This window comes from Notolepis coatsorum (assembly GCF_963971535.1).
Source record: "Notolepis coatsorum genome assembly, chromosome: 10".
In the NCBI taxonomy this organism is placed as follows: Eukaryota; Metazoa; Chordata; class Actinopteri; order Aulopiformes; family Paralepididae; genus Notolepis; species Notolepis coatsorum.
Window position 1 is genome coordinate 66,260,008 of NC_140174.1, and position 13,674 is coordinate 66,273,681.

A 13,674-nucleotide genomic window follows, 5' to 3' on the forward strand; every position below is an offset into this window, starting at 1 on the left:
TATAGATCAAGGGCAGAATGATAATGATGAGTTACGATGTCACGCATGAACGCATAATAGTCATTAAAAATAGACAAGAGAAAAAAAAACAAGAGATTGTGTACTTGTGTCACTGCATTGATTATGACTGCTTCCAAATTCATTGTATATACTACATACATATAGTTTGTACATCATACTACATACTGTTGGAGCTTACTGCTCAGTAGAATACTTGTGTACTTGGAGGACTTGCACACCCAGGTGCTTTTGGCCCAGTATGCATACAAATCTCTGATGCATACAGTACAATATAGTATGTACGTAGTATAGTATGTAGAATGGAGAAGCAGCATGTATGAATGTAGTGCCTTGTAAGCCCCCATGTGGGCTGGCTGCACATTTGATGCGTGACACACAAAAAAATATTGAATAAAGAAATCAATCGAGTAAAGATAGTCAGCAACTGTGACGATAGAAACCAAGAGGGAATGAAAGAAAGGAAAGACAAAGAAAAAGGGGAGATGAAAGGAAGGGCCAGGGGTGAGAAAGAGAGGGAGGGAGATAGGAAGAGAGGGAGGGATGGATGGAGGGAGGGAGAGAGAAAGAGAGGGAGGGAAAGAGAGGGGGAGGGAAGGAGAGAGATAAAGAGAGGGTGGGAGGGAGAGCGGGAGGGACGGAGAGATGGAGGGAGAGAGCGAGATGAAGATAGGAAGAGATGAAGAGAGGGTGGGACAGGGGTGAGAAAGAGGGAGGGAGAGAGGAAGATGTCAGGAGCAGTGGAAGATAGAAATGCTTTACTAAAATCTATACCATGAATTTTCATCATGAAGATTTGTATCCATTTTAAATATAAACACTATTTCACAAATAAAATGGTGATGATTTTGGCACTCACACACAGCCTTTGACATATATTCTCTCTCTTCCTCGTTCTCCCCTTTCCTCTCTCTCTCTCTCCTTTCTCCCTTTACCTCTCTACCTCCCTCTCTCTCCCTCCTGACCTGTTTCTCTGTTTTTATTTCTCTCTCCCCTTTTCTCTCTCTCTGTTATACCCCCCTCTCTCTCTTTGTATCACATGCATGAGGACAGATGGTCTTTTTGAGGAAATGAAACAAGAGAGGGAGAGGAGGATGAATAGAAAAGAGAAAGAGATTAAACATATCCGAGAGAGACTACAGAGAGAGAGAAAGAGAAAGAGACAACCGTGCTCCATGATGATTAAATATTGATAATCCATGCACGAAACTATTAGCATGTCTAGTAGACATTATTAATTCTACAGATAGATTAACTGGTCAGATTGTGAACCTTACATCGACAGACAGACAGACAGACAGACAGACAGACAGACAGACAGACAGACAGACAGACAGACAGACAGACAGACAGACAGACAGACAGACAGACAGACAGACAGACAGACAGACAGACAGACAGACAGACAGACAGACAGACAGACAGACAGACAGACAGACAGACAGACAGACAGACAGACAGACAGTATAGACAGTGACAAATATCCTCATCCTCTAACTTTCTCTATGTCAGCAAATGTCTTCACTTTTCTCTGCATGGAATGTTCCTTTGATGAACCAGTGCTAAACGCATGTGCACAACAATATTGCAGAAAGAATATTGCCAAAGACAATAAATCCTATCCCTTTGTATCAGTGTGCGTGTGTCTCTCACGTAATTTCCCCCCACTCCTCTGAGTTTCACCCTCTCTCTCTCTCTCTCTCTCTCTCTCTCTCTCTCTCTCTCTCTCTCTCTCTCTCTCTCTCTCTCTCTCTCTCTCTCTCTCTCCTTCTCTCTCGCTCTTTCATATACGCACGCACACACACACACACACACACACACACACACACACACACACACACACACACACACACACACACACACACACACACACACACACAAGAGAGAGATTAGGGAGGCACATTGTGTCAGACCTTCTAAGGGCATATAGACACGCCCCTTTTAGTTTGATTGATTGTAGCCTTTTTTGAACTTTTGAGCCCTCTGATTGGTCGAGAGGTTTAAGGAGGTGGGACTTCCGGATATGTCATACCTTATAAGGGCATATATCCAAGTTTGCTGGGTTGTAACCACGCCCCCTTTTTGAGATGATTTATGAGCCCTGGCTTAGGGCAGGGCTGTACGTTAACTTTTTTTGCACATAGCACTGGTGCTACAGAGGTTGATAGTTTTGTAGCACAGGCCAAAATCTTGTAGCACAAGTATAAAACGTGTTATATTTGTAACAGTCACAAATGTGCCTATTGTATTTGTGTTATTTAGTTGCAGTGCCATGTTTGGCTGTCATTTAGTATATCGCCATGTGTTATTACTATGATACTCTCATATGCTATTTTCAATTAATATCATAAACAACATAAGGAATATTAGCATAATTTTGAGTGGACTGAAGGAATGAGTCAGCGTTAATAGTTTTAAATGCAAATAATTTATTGAAACATAGAAGTGGGGTCGGTTGGGACACACACACACACACACACAATGGGGGACCCTGATGTAAACAAGACAAACGTCTTTCTCAGGTCTGCATCCCCTTAACAATTGTGTGTATTGAGCCGTACTGTACTGTACCCATTCTGCAATCTGTTAAATAAAGTTTTCATTCATTCATTCACACACACTGTTTCAACTCACCACCCCCGCATCATATTGTAGTCTAGTCTGTCTTCACTCTTCAAACTTCCACTCCTCTCGAAACTTGTTTATATTTGAATATCAACATTATCTGTCCATCCTCAGTTTACTATAATATACTCCTGTCCTGACTAGTGACTTCATCATCTTTCCAAACGCACGCACGCACACACACACAGGGAAGGGGAGAGAGTGCCCCCCCCATTTCCCTTTCCACACTGTGTCTGCTGGCTCTGCCTCTGATCAGGATTAGCTTGTTAGCTTGCTAACGTTGTAGTGATTGTAATGGTACATAAACGTTAATTTCGGGCGATGTGCGCATAAAGGAATGGCGACGGTGCAAAGCATGTAGATGCATTTGACCCGTTGCGAGAAAAAAAACCCACCACGGACTTATTTCGGGACGTGTAGGCGCACTGCTGTGTTAACGCAGCAGTGCCAGTGCGCATCAACCGACCAACGCGCTGTTCTGCTTGCAGAAGGCGCACGGATAGGGCGGATATGACTCGTCGAGTTGTCACAAGAGTTTTTTCAAAATAAGATTATCATATGCACCTGAACGTTGCTAGCTTTCGGAGCCTAGCTGGAGCTGCGCGTGGGCAGAAATGAGACCCGCTACAGGATTTTCAAAATAAGAGTATCTATATGAACCGAATCCCTATCGCACCAGTGCTACTGAAGTAAATCCATCCATCGCACAGACCGCTGTTGCTGTAGCACGTGCGATATATATGTCGCACTGTACAGGCCTGCCTTAGGGATTCTCTGATTGGTCGAGTGATTCAAGGAGGCGGGACATCCGGTTTAGGAGGCGGGACATCCGGTTTCGGAAGGGGAGGGGGTTATAAGGGCAGGGACTTCCGTTTTTAGATTTTTTTTTCAAAATAAACGTTTAAAAAAAAAAAATATCAAAATAAAAGTTTTTCAAAATAAGTTTTTTTTTATTGTCAGAAATAAAAGTTTCAAAATAAAAGTTTTTTTATTTTCAGATTAAACATTTCAGAATGTATGTGTAGGGGAATATGTTTAAGAAAAATACAATGTCTTCACAATAAATGTATGTGGACATAAACATTTCAAATGTGTGTAGGGGATTTAAGAATAAGTGTATGTGTTCAGAATGTGTGTGTGTGTTTTCTTGGATAAATGCAAGAGAGTGTTTAGACACTTGTGTGGAGGAATTAAGAAAAATACAATGTGTCTGTTTAAGTAGAGAATGCTTTCTTCCAAGTGGTATGGTTTCTACCAACCCCAAGTGGCATGCGTCTCCCCTCTGTTTCTGTCTACCTCTCAGTAGACTGAATATCTCTCCCTCTCAGTAGACTGTCTCCACTCCGTAGGCTGAAATGACATTCAGAAACACTAGAGTGGTTCTGACACTCCTCCAGCGCAATGACATCCCCTTCGCTGTCATAGAAGTAGGGGTATGACGATAGCGAATAGGAGAGCCTGAAACTACTGTATGCACTTTGTGTCACTGGGACCAGATTTATGACCCTCCGACTTCCCCTTTCTGCAGAGGCGTGTGTGTGTGGGTGTGTGTGTGTGTCTGTGTGTGATTCTTTTTTTTTAAAGAAAATTACAAATGTAATGTGCCTATATTTTAGTTTCATGGAGAATGCCCAATGCAAGAGAGTGTTTAGACACTTCACCTTAACATTTCTTAAGTGTTATATTGATGTAATGTGTCTATATTTTACTTTCTTGGAGAATATCATAATCTTTAGACACTTCACCTTAACATTTCTTTTTGTTATATTGATGTAATGTGTCTATATTTTAGTTTCATGGGTTGCCCTTAGTGATCATGTGTAAATAAAAAGAAAATACAATTGGCTTCATTGCTATAAGCCTTAGGCATCAAGTGCTCACACTCCATAAGACAGATTAAAGTGCTGCCCACGTCTGGGCTAGTATCAATACCAATACCCTTCCTTAAGGGTTTACATATATTGTATTATTATTCACATTAATTATTACACTTAAAGACATGATTAGGTATACAAGTTATATGTGATAGCTTAAAGAGCTGTGCTGAAAATATAGAGTACAGAAAATATCTGTCTGTGAGGCTCTGGGTCTCTGTTCGGGGGTGTGCACAGGGGCCCTCTTAGGTGTCAAAACACCGCATGGTGGCGTGAAGATTAGGGGACATGCAGACTTAGAGTAAAACTCTGACATATTTACAGGCAACATTCAAATACAAATGGTTTATATCTTTGTAACATGAAAGTTAGTGTAGAACATTATACTCATAGCATATTTTTAGTTCACACAATGGATGGGTTCACATGAACATAATCTGACCAAAGATTTTGACAATGTATTTTTTCTTAAAAGAATTCCCCATAAACATGCATTTGTCCTAATAAACTAACCTACACTATAACATGCAATACTTTGATGAATATTGTTACACAGCTGACAGAGTTGTATTATAATTATATTTTGGATAAAAGCGTCAGCTAAATGACTAAATCTAAATGGTGTAATACCAACTATTTGACAGTTTGGGACACAGTGCTTACAGAGAAGCTGTAGTTATTATTTCTTATTTCGTAAAACGAATACAATGTTGACTGGAAAATGAGTCTTTGACAAAGTTAAGAGGTTACAGATCTGAGAAAGACTTTAGTCTTGTTTACATCAGAGTCACCCATTTTCAATTAATCAGGGCCTATATGACATACATGACATACAGATAAACTGTAATGCTACATCCATACATTTAGGACATAGCAGATTCCAAATACAGCACTGTTTGTGATAACTTGTAAGGGTGTGTCTGTCCAAGCTGTTTTAACTGTTTCAATAGGGGTATTTCATCTGTCTTAAATTAAGACTTATTTTTGGATATAGATCACATCAAAGCAATGCATGTCCATCTACTGTATCAATGCTAGGCCTACATTTATAGGTCAAATACCTTATTTACTATGGTTCAAACCTCACCAACACATCTAACCCCAATTTATGTCACAGTATCCTGAAATAGCACAGAGTTTGGGTAGAAGGCCTTCTATGATAGCTAGGTCTGTAATGGACTTTAAAATAAAAACTTTGAAACTGTAGGCCCTCAATACCTTCCATCCTCTTTTTTACCCCGAAAAACCCATTCAATATAGTTTGCTGTACCTCAAATGTAATGTTCAGAAAATATGTCTCAGGCTGCTTTTTGTGTATTATTAGGTCTTTGCTGTTGCAGTCATATGGAGCCAGGTCTAGCTAAAAGAGGGGTCAATGATCTCAAATGACTACTTGGTAAACAACTTTCGTGAAAGAATTGGAACTATATTGTGGTACACACGAGTAATTCAGCCATACTATTTGCAAATAGTATTGTTCTAAACAATGCAAGGCATAAATCTTTGTATCTAATGTAGACAATATGCAATTATATCATTGTCACCTGAAAACATATTGCAGGATATTTAGCTAAAAGGGGCGTGGCTATATGCCCTTAAAAGGTCTGACACAATGTGCCTCCCTAATCTCTCTCTCACACACACACACACACACACTCAGACACTCACATGCACATATGCAGGTACACACATGCACACACAAATTCACATAATCGTATATAATCTATCACACACATATGCACATGCACTCGCACACACATCTTGGCGACTGGTCACAGAATATCCAATATTCCAATGTGCTGTCCATGTAGCCTTTGGGAAAACCTCTAATCCAATTTATTTTTTATTTTGTTGATGTGGAATTACTTACCATGATCTGAAAAGGGGAAGTGGCGAAAGGAAATTGAATTTTAATAGGTAAGAATAAAGGAAAAAGCAATTTTTGTGATTTATTTTGGTATGTATTGGTTTCATAGCTGACCGTGACCAAATTAATGTGTGTAGTCGACAAAGACATTTTCCTGGTAGAAAAGTCAAAGGCATTCGGACAGAGAGACAGGTTGGCTTGGAGACAGAAATATAGACATATTTTGTAATTGGTCAGCATGATCTGAAGAGGGGAGTGGGGAGAGAAAATGGATTTTCAGTTGACAAAGGTTCACGTAGCATTGTTTCCACTTAAAAAGAGGTCGGAGCCGCCACACAAAAAAAGACTGGGTGCACTTTTCTAGCCAATTTTTGTCTAGCTGTCTATATGGACACTAGGCTAGGGCTGGGTATCGAAATCCGATACTTTCATGGTATCGATCAAATTGCTTCAATATTATGGAGTATCTAAAAATGTGCTTTAGAATGAAATTATACTCCTGATTGAATGAACGGTTCTTGAGATATGCGCACCAGGCACCACAGAAGCCACAGAGATGTAGAGATTCTCTCCTTTATAGTTCTATCAGATAGTTAGATGGGTAGCTCCACCATCAAAAAACTAAACAAAAGAGAAAGAATGGGAATGGAGGTATGTTCTCATTCTGACTGACTGAGCCTGTTTTACTGTAAAATATGTGTTTACCTTGTTTTGATAAACTCAGAAGTGAAATGGACCTACTATACTATATTAGTGGGTTATTATTAATAATAATAATAACAACAATATTAAGGCATAAAATGAGCAGAGAATTGTCAAAATAAAAGCAATGCATGAATTGCAGACAGAATAGTGCAGTGCAGTGTACAGTGCAATAATCATAAAAATGCCTAAAATAGACAAAAGATTTTGTAATAGTGCAGTGAAATAAAATATCTTTCATTTACAGTACAATAATCATACTGTGGATGTAATGAGTCTAAGTAGCAGAGTGTATTAAAAGGCTATGGTGAAGGTACCTTTTTAGCTTACTTTTGAAAATATTTAGTGATCTAGCCTCCCTAAGACATTTTCAAAAACATTGGGTCTCATTCCCGAATATTTTCCAAAGAGTTATCTTGGAAGACTTATCTTGGAACCGACTGAGACAGAATCAATGACAAGTTCACTCTGAGTCCCCAACGTACTGGGAATATGTCTTAAGTGGCTCAAACTATCTGAGCTGAGATAATCTGCGTTCGGGAATGGCACCAGTCTGAAACATGAACGTGCGTTCCCGTCTAGGTCATTTGCATACAAAACAATGCCTCCAGAGCTCCTTATAAGGCAACTAATGATGCAGCCGTGTGAAAATGGACGTGGAAGCGTTTTGCGACCCATAGAAATTAGATTCGATTAATTGTATTGTCATATATAGTACAGCTCGGGCACCTGCCGCAGCGCGCGCACACACACACACACACACATACACACACGCGCTCGCGCAGTACTGTATAGCCTACGAGTCTAATGAATGAACGCAGTATAGGCTTATTATTCCATTAATGACTTGTTTCATTAGGAGAGCAGCAAAGACACACTGTGCTGCCCGTCCGGTAGACCGTATACAGTCAACCATGCAGTCCGCTCACTGTACGCCCGACTCTGGCGGCCTTAATATGTGTACAGTACTGTACAGTACAGTATACACATATTAAGGCCGCCAGAATCCTGTGTGCGCCAGTATGGCCTAGGTGTCTAATGAATGAACAGTAGGCGTATATTATTCTAGTTACTTGTTTCATTAGGATTTAGTAGATACTATATATATGATCTGCCCTACGTACAGTATAAGTACAGTCTGTACAGAATAATATAAGCCTATATACTGTTATTATTTATTATTATATATTCATTAGATACGTAGGCTATACTGGCGCACACAATACTTATGGAATATTAATGCAGTCTATTTCCACGCGATTAGCTTTAGTTTTTATTTATTTATCCACTGTCATTTCAGTGTTGGTGTATAGGCTATATAGTGTATTTCAATATCAGTTTAATTGATTAATGATATATTCGAAGGAATGCAGGTTTATAGCTATATCAAACAAAGGTCTGTCCCATTGTATACCAATCAATGGGATATATTGCATGTTGACCTGCATTCTTTCAAATGTATAATTAATCATTAACACTTTGAATGCCCAAAATGACATAACACGTGTTATCAGCCCACCCCCTGAATGCCCACCACGACAATTCGCGTGTTATTTTTTTATTAGCGCTCTGAATTCATATTTCATCAACGGAGTCTCCCGTTGATAAACCAGCCCCATCAGGAGCTCAGATGTGGAAAAAAAACCCTATCGTCTCCCAGATGGTAATGCACCCTTTTGGAATGGACTCAATGAAAATGGATGAGAAAAGAAAAATCCGGAATCCACATTTTACTTCTCAGGCATGTACCCCGAGCCGATCGGATTCATTGTGGACTATCAGAACAGCGTGGAATATGTGTTTACAGTATGTAGCGTTGGATCAATAAAAGCGATAGATTTTTGGAATGGCGATCAGGAATTGGAATGATCTTTTTGGATAACATCTGATCTCACGTAAGGAATCTATTTGACCAGTCTTAGGATAATCAGACCTGTTTTCACGGAGATATAAGCTTTTCCCCTATGTGTGTGTGGCTGTGTGGCTGTGCGAGCGATCAGGAACTAAGAGAATCGATTTTCAGCTTGCGGCTCCAGCATGCATAAATACACATAATATCGATAATCTAGCGTTTATTTGAAAGCGATTCATAAATAGGCCGAAAAATGACAACGTTCTAGAATATTCCAGTACAGGGCGTTTATCACGGAATCTTTTTATTTTCCTTGAAAACGAGGGCTTTTCAAAATGCTATAAAACGGAAATTAACCGATAAAAAAACAATCCGCTTGGACAATGCTGACTGGAAAATGAGTCATTGATAAGCGACGGGCAGATTAGACACATAGCCATAATTTAAAACATAGATTAGGCGTTATTAACGCTAACATTGAAGTGGATGCTGGGCATTCAAGCACTAAATCGTGCGCCCCCTGCTGGCGCTGAAACTGTTAGCACAGATATGTAACAAATAAGAAATACAAATTCCACAGAAGGCATTCAATAATAATTATTTTCAATCATTTCACAATAATTGCATAATTGTGTTTGAATATCTGAGTAATTAAAGTAATTATACATTTGTCCAAAATAGCTGGTTCAGATATGGTTAATCCAGCTGCCCTGTGATCAGATGAATCCTTATTATTTATTTTTCCGACATCAAATGCGTAATTTCTTATCGTACAAATATTGTCATATTTATTTTAATTATGATTAAGTAATTAATTCCAAGGAGGCCTGTAGCGTTGACATGAAGGAATCACTATGAGAACACAGTCTGTCAAGTTAATAAAATGTTCCATTAGTCAATCAATCATAAGTGTGCTCCTCAGCACTCTTAAATTCTGCTCTCAGCCACGGCCAAATCCGATCTCAGGAAAATTTGGGGAATCACGCTACTAGCGCTAATATGTCTTAAATGGGCAGAAATCTGCCTAAGAGGATTTTTTTTTGTAGTAAATCGGTTCAGGAATGAGACCCATTATTTTCCATGAACTGTACTTGTCTATCAAACTCTTAAACTATGATTGTATGATGAAATTACAATCTATATAATGAGTGTACACAGTGCTCTATTATCTGTAATAATGACATACAGTATACAAGCCAGTATACAAGCATACCAATGGAAAGCTAATCTCTCTTTCTGTGGCCCATCCAGGTAATAATAGTTTTAATAGAAATAAAATGGAAAGAGGGACACAGGTAAGGTTAGAAAATGGTTTAACTAAACTGGCCGCTTATTTAGCCCACCAAAAAATTTCACTAAATGCCAACTGTGTCTCTTCATAAAAAATGCACATAGCTGGGTAACCTCGCCTGGTACCCCCTTCTGAGAGATTTATTGAATAATTTCATCAGTAAATTTTATTTAGCCAAGAAGGTCTGCCATACTGCCCAGTGAGTACTGAGTCCCAGAGATATCTCTAAATCGACCTCCTCTCAATGTATCCTCTGCAAATGACAGGGATTCCAGTAGAGTTGATTAAATACATTTTAATTCAGTTTTAGGGTATAAGCCGAACAGGAAAAAAGAACTGGTCACCGATTGAAGTCATGGTTTCTACTCTTGGAACATAACAGTGGATGGTGGTGTTAGCGAGGCCCACACAGCCACAGTCACCGTGCTGTGGGTCTTGCACCCCCAGACACCCTCTAGCCCGCAGAGAGTCGAGGTTCAGACAGGTCAGATGCTCGCTGTACTTCATTGGTTCGGTTTTCGCGGAAGGTTTGGTTCTGCCTTGTCCTCCTTCCACAACATGAAGGGACGTCCCTGCAGAGCCAAACTGATGTTAGGGCGCTTGTCGGGTTCTTCCTTTGATTCTCCATCTCAGCCCTCTCCCTCTCCAGACATTCTTTTTTATGGCGACTTGCTGCGGTTCACGGATCAATAACTCGGTTCCTGCTGCAGAGACGTCCTGTTCCTGTCCTCGATGGTCTCTTCTGACATGCTTTACTTTCTAGAGACAAAACAGATAAATGGTTACATTAAGATAGCTGTTGGTTTTGAACTCTCTCTAGCCAAATCTTTGCCTTTTCTGTCCAACCTCTCCCTTCTCTCACCTCTTTACTCTCTTCCACTGTCATTTCAGTGTTGGTGTATAGGCTATATAGTGTCTTTCAATATACGTTTAATTGATTAATGATATATTCAAAGGAATGCAGGTTTATAGCTATATCAACCCCCTCCAATGTACAGTAAATGACCAAGTATGGTTTTGTCAATATTCCAATGTACAGTTTTGCTTGTACAGTGTCCCCCAACCACCCCTCCTACCCAACCCCCCCCCCCCCCCCCCAACCACCTCCAATGTACAGTTCCCCCCCCCCCCTCCACCCAATCCCACCCCATCTACCCAACCTCCTCCAACAGTTTCTACGTCAAATGTATATACTCTCTTTTCTGGACTCTTTTTGTACCACAAACAGTACTGTATTTGCAAATCTGGTATGTCATAAATGTATAGATGTTGCAGTACTGTCTATCTGTATGTCGTGTGTGTCATGCATCCCCTTAACAATTGTATGTAATTGAGCTGTACTGTACTGTACCCATTCTGCAATCTGTTAATAGTTTTCAATCAATCAATCAATCAATCAATCAAACAAAGGTCTGTCCCATTGTATACCAATCAATGGGATATATTGCATGTTGACCTGCATTCTTTCAAATGTATATAATTAATCATTAAAACAGATGTGTAACAAATAAGAAATACAAATTCCACAGAAGGCATTAAATAATTATTATTTTCAATCATTTCACAATAATTGCATAATTGTGTTTGAATATCTGAGTAATTAAAGTAATTATACATCTGTCCAAAATAGCTGGTTCAGATATGGTTAAGCAGCTGGCCTGTGATCAGATTAATCCATATTATAAATTTTTCCGACATCAAATGTGTAATTTCTTATCGTACAAATATTGTCATATTTATTTTAATTATGATTAAGTAATTACTTCCAAGGAGGCCTGTAGCGTTAACATGAAGGAATCACTATGAGAACACAGTCTATCAAGTTAATACAATTTTCAATTAGTCAATCAATCATAAGTGTGCTCCTCAGCACTCTTAAATCTGCTCCCAGCCACGCTAAAATCTGATCTCAGGAAAATTAGTGGACTCGCGCTACCAGCCCTAATATGTCTTAAATGGGCAGAAATCTGCCTAAGAGGACATTTTTTGTCGTAAATATAGCGTGTAGGCTATACAGTACTGCGCGAGCGCTCGCACGTCCGCACACGCGTGTGTGTGCGTGCGCACTGCGGCAGGTACTATATATGATGACAATACAATTAATCTAATCTAATTTCGATGGGTCGCAAAACGCTTCTGCATCCATTTTCTCACGGCTGCATCATTAGTTGCCTTATAAGGAGCTCTGGAGGCGTTGTTTTGTATGCAAATGACCTGAACGGGGACGCGTGTTCGCGTTTGAGACATGGTGCCATTCCCCAACGCAGATATTACAGGTGCGAACGTTTGAGACACTTAAGACATATTACCAGCGTGTTGAGGACTCAGAGTGAACTTGTCATTGATTCTGTCTCAGTCGGTTCCAAGATAAGTCTTCCAAGAGAACTCTTTGGAACATATTGGGGAATGAGACCCATTATTCTCTTTATTCTCTTACTTGTCTCTCTCTTTATCGCCATCTGTGGTGGAATGGTGTGTCTGCTCTGCTCTGCATCTGACTTCACATGTTTAGAATGTTGTAGCATCACAATACAAACAACATAATTCTAATTCCAATTACCAGAGATTTTTTTTATTAAACAATGAAAGATTACAGATACTTGCAAGCATACATTAGCTAAATACATTGGAGATAGTAGAGTTGAGTTTGTTTTTACAACAAATGTACAAATTGGACAACATAAAGATAAAACTACCGGTAGATAGATGTTTTATAAATTGTTATAAGATTAAAATGTTCTTATTGCTACTTTTCAAAGTTGCCATCAAGTATTCAAAATGGATCAAATATTATTTCAAATAAGCAGAAAATATAATTTGTGAATATAAACTACTAGAATGAATGTTTTCTATACATTCTAGTGGTGTTACCACTATGTTCAACATGAGCAATGCTATCTCTACACATATTATACAATACCTGTTTTTAAATACAGAAAATGACTGAGGTCAGTCCAGAGCTACATCTACAGTTGACTTCCTGTTGGGTTTATTGCTGTGCTTGTAAATATCCAACATGGCCAATGGTTATGAGTTAATGAGTTCATCCATCATCAAAATGTAACGTATTACTTGGAATAAAAGAAGGAATACTTAAGAATATTAAAAAACACCTAGGCCCAGATAGTTGAACCCCCTGTAGCTACTTTGAAAGCCAACCCAACGGGATAGCATGACAGACAAAATATATGTGCATCACTGTGGCAACAGTAGGTGTTTGTAACCATGAAAAACCACATGGTTGTAGTTATTATCTGTCTTGGAAATCACATGTAAACCATTGGAAATAAATAAATAATAGTCAGCCAGACAGGCAGCCACTCAGTCATGACCAACAGTTATTCCTTGGTGCTGCTGACTTCAGAGAGTCAGAGAGGTCAAAGAACACCAAACACCCTACAGACACAATTAAAATGTTACAAACAGATACATGAATAATTATTCA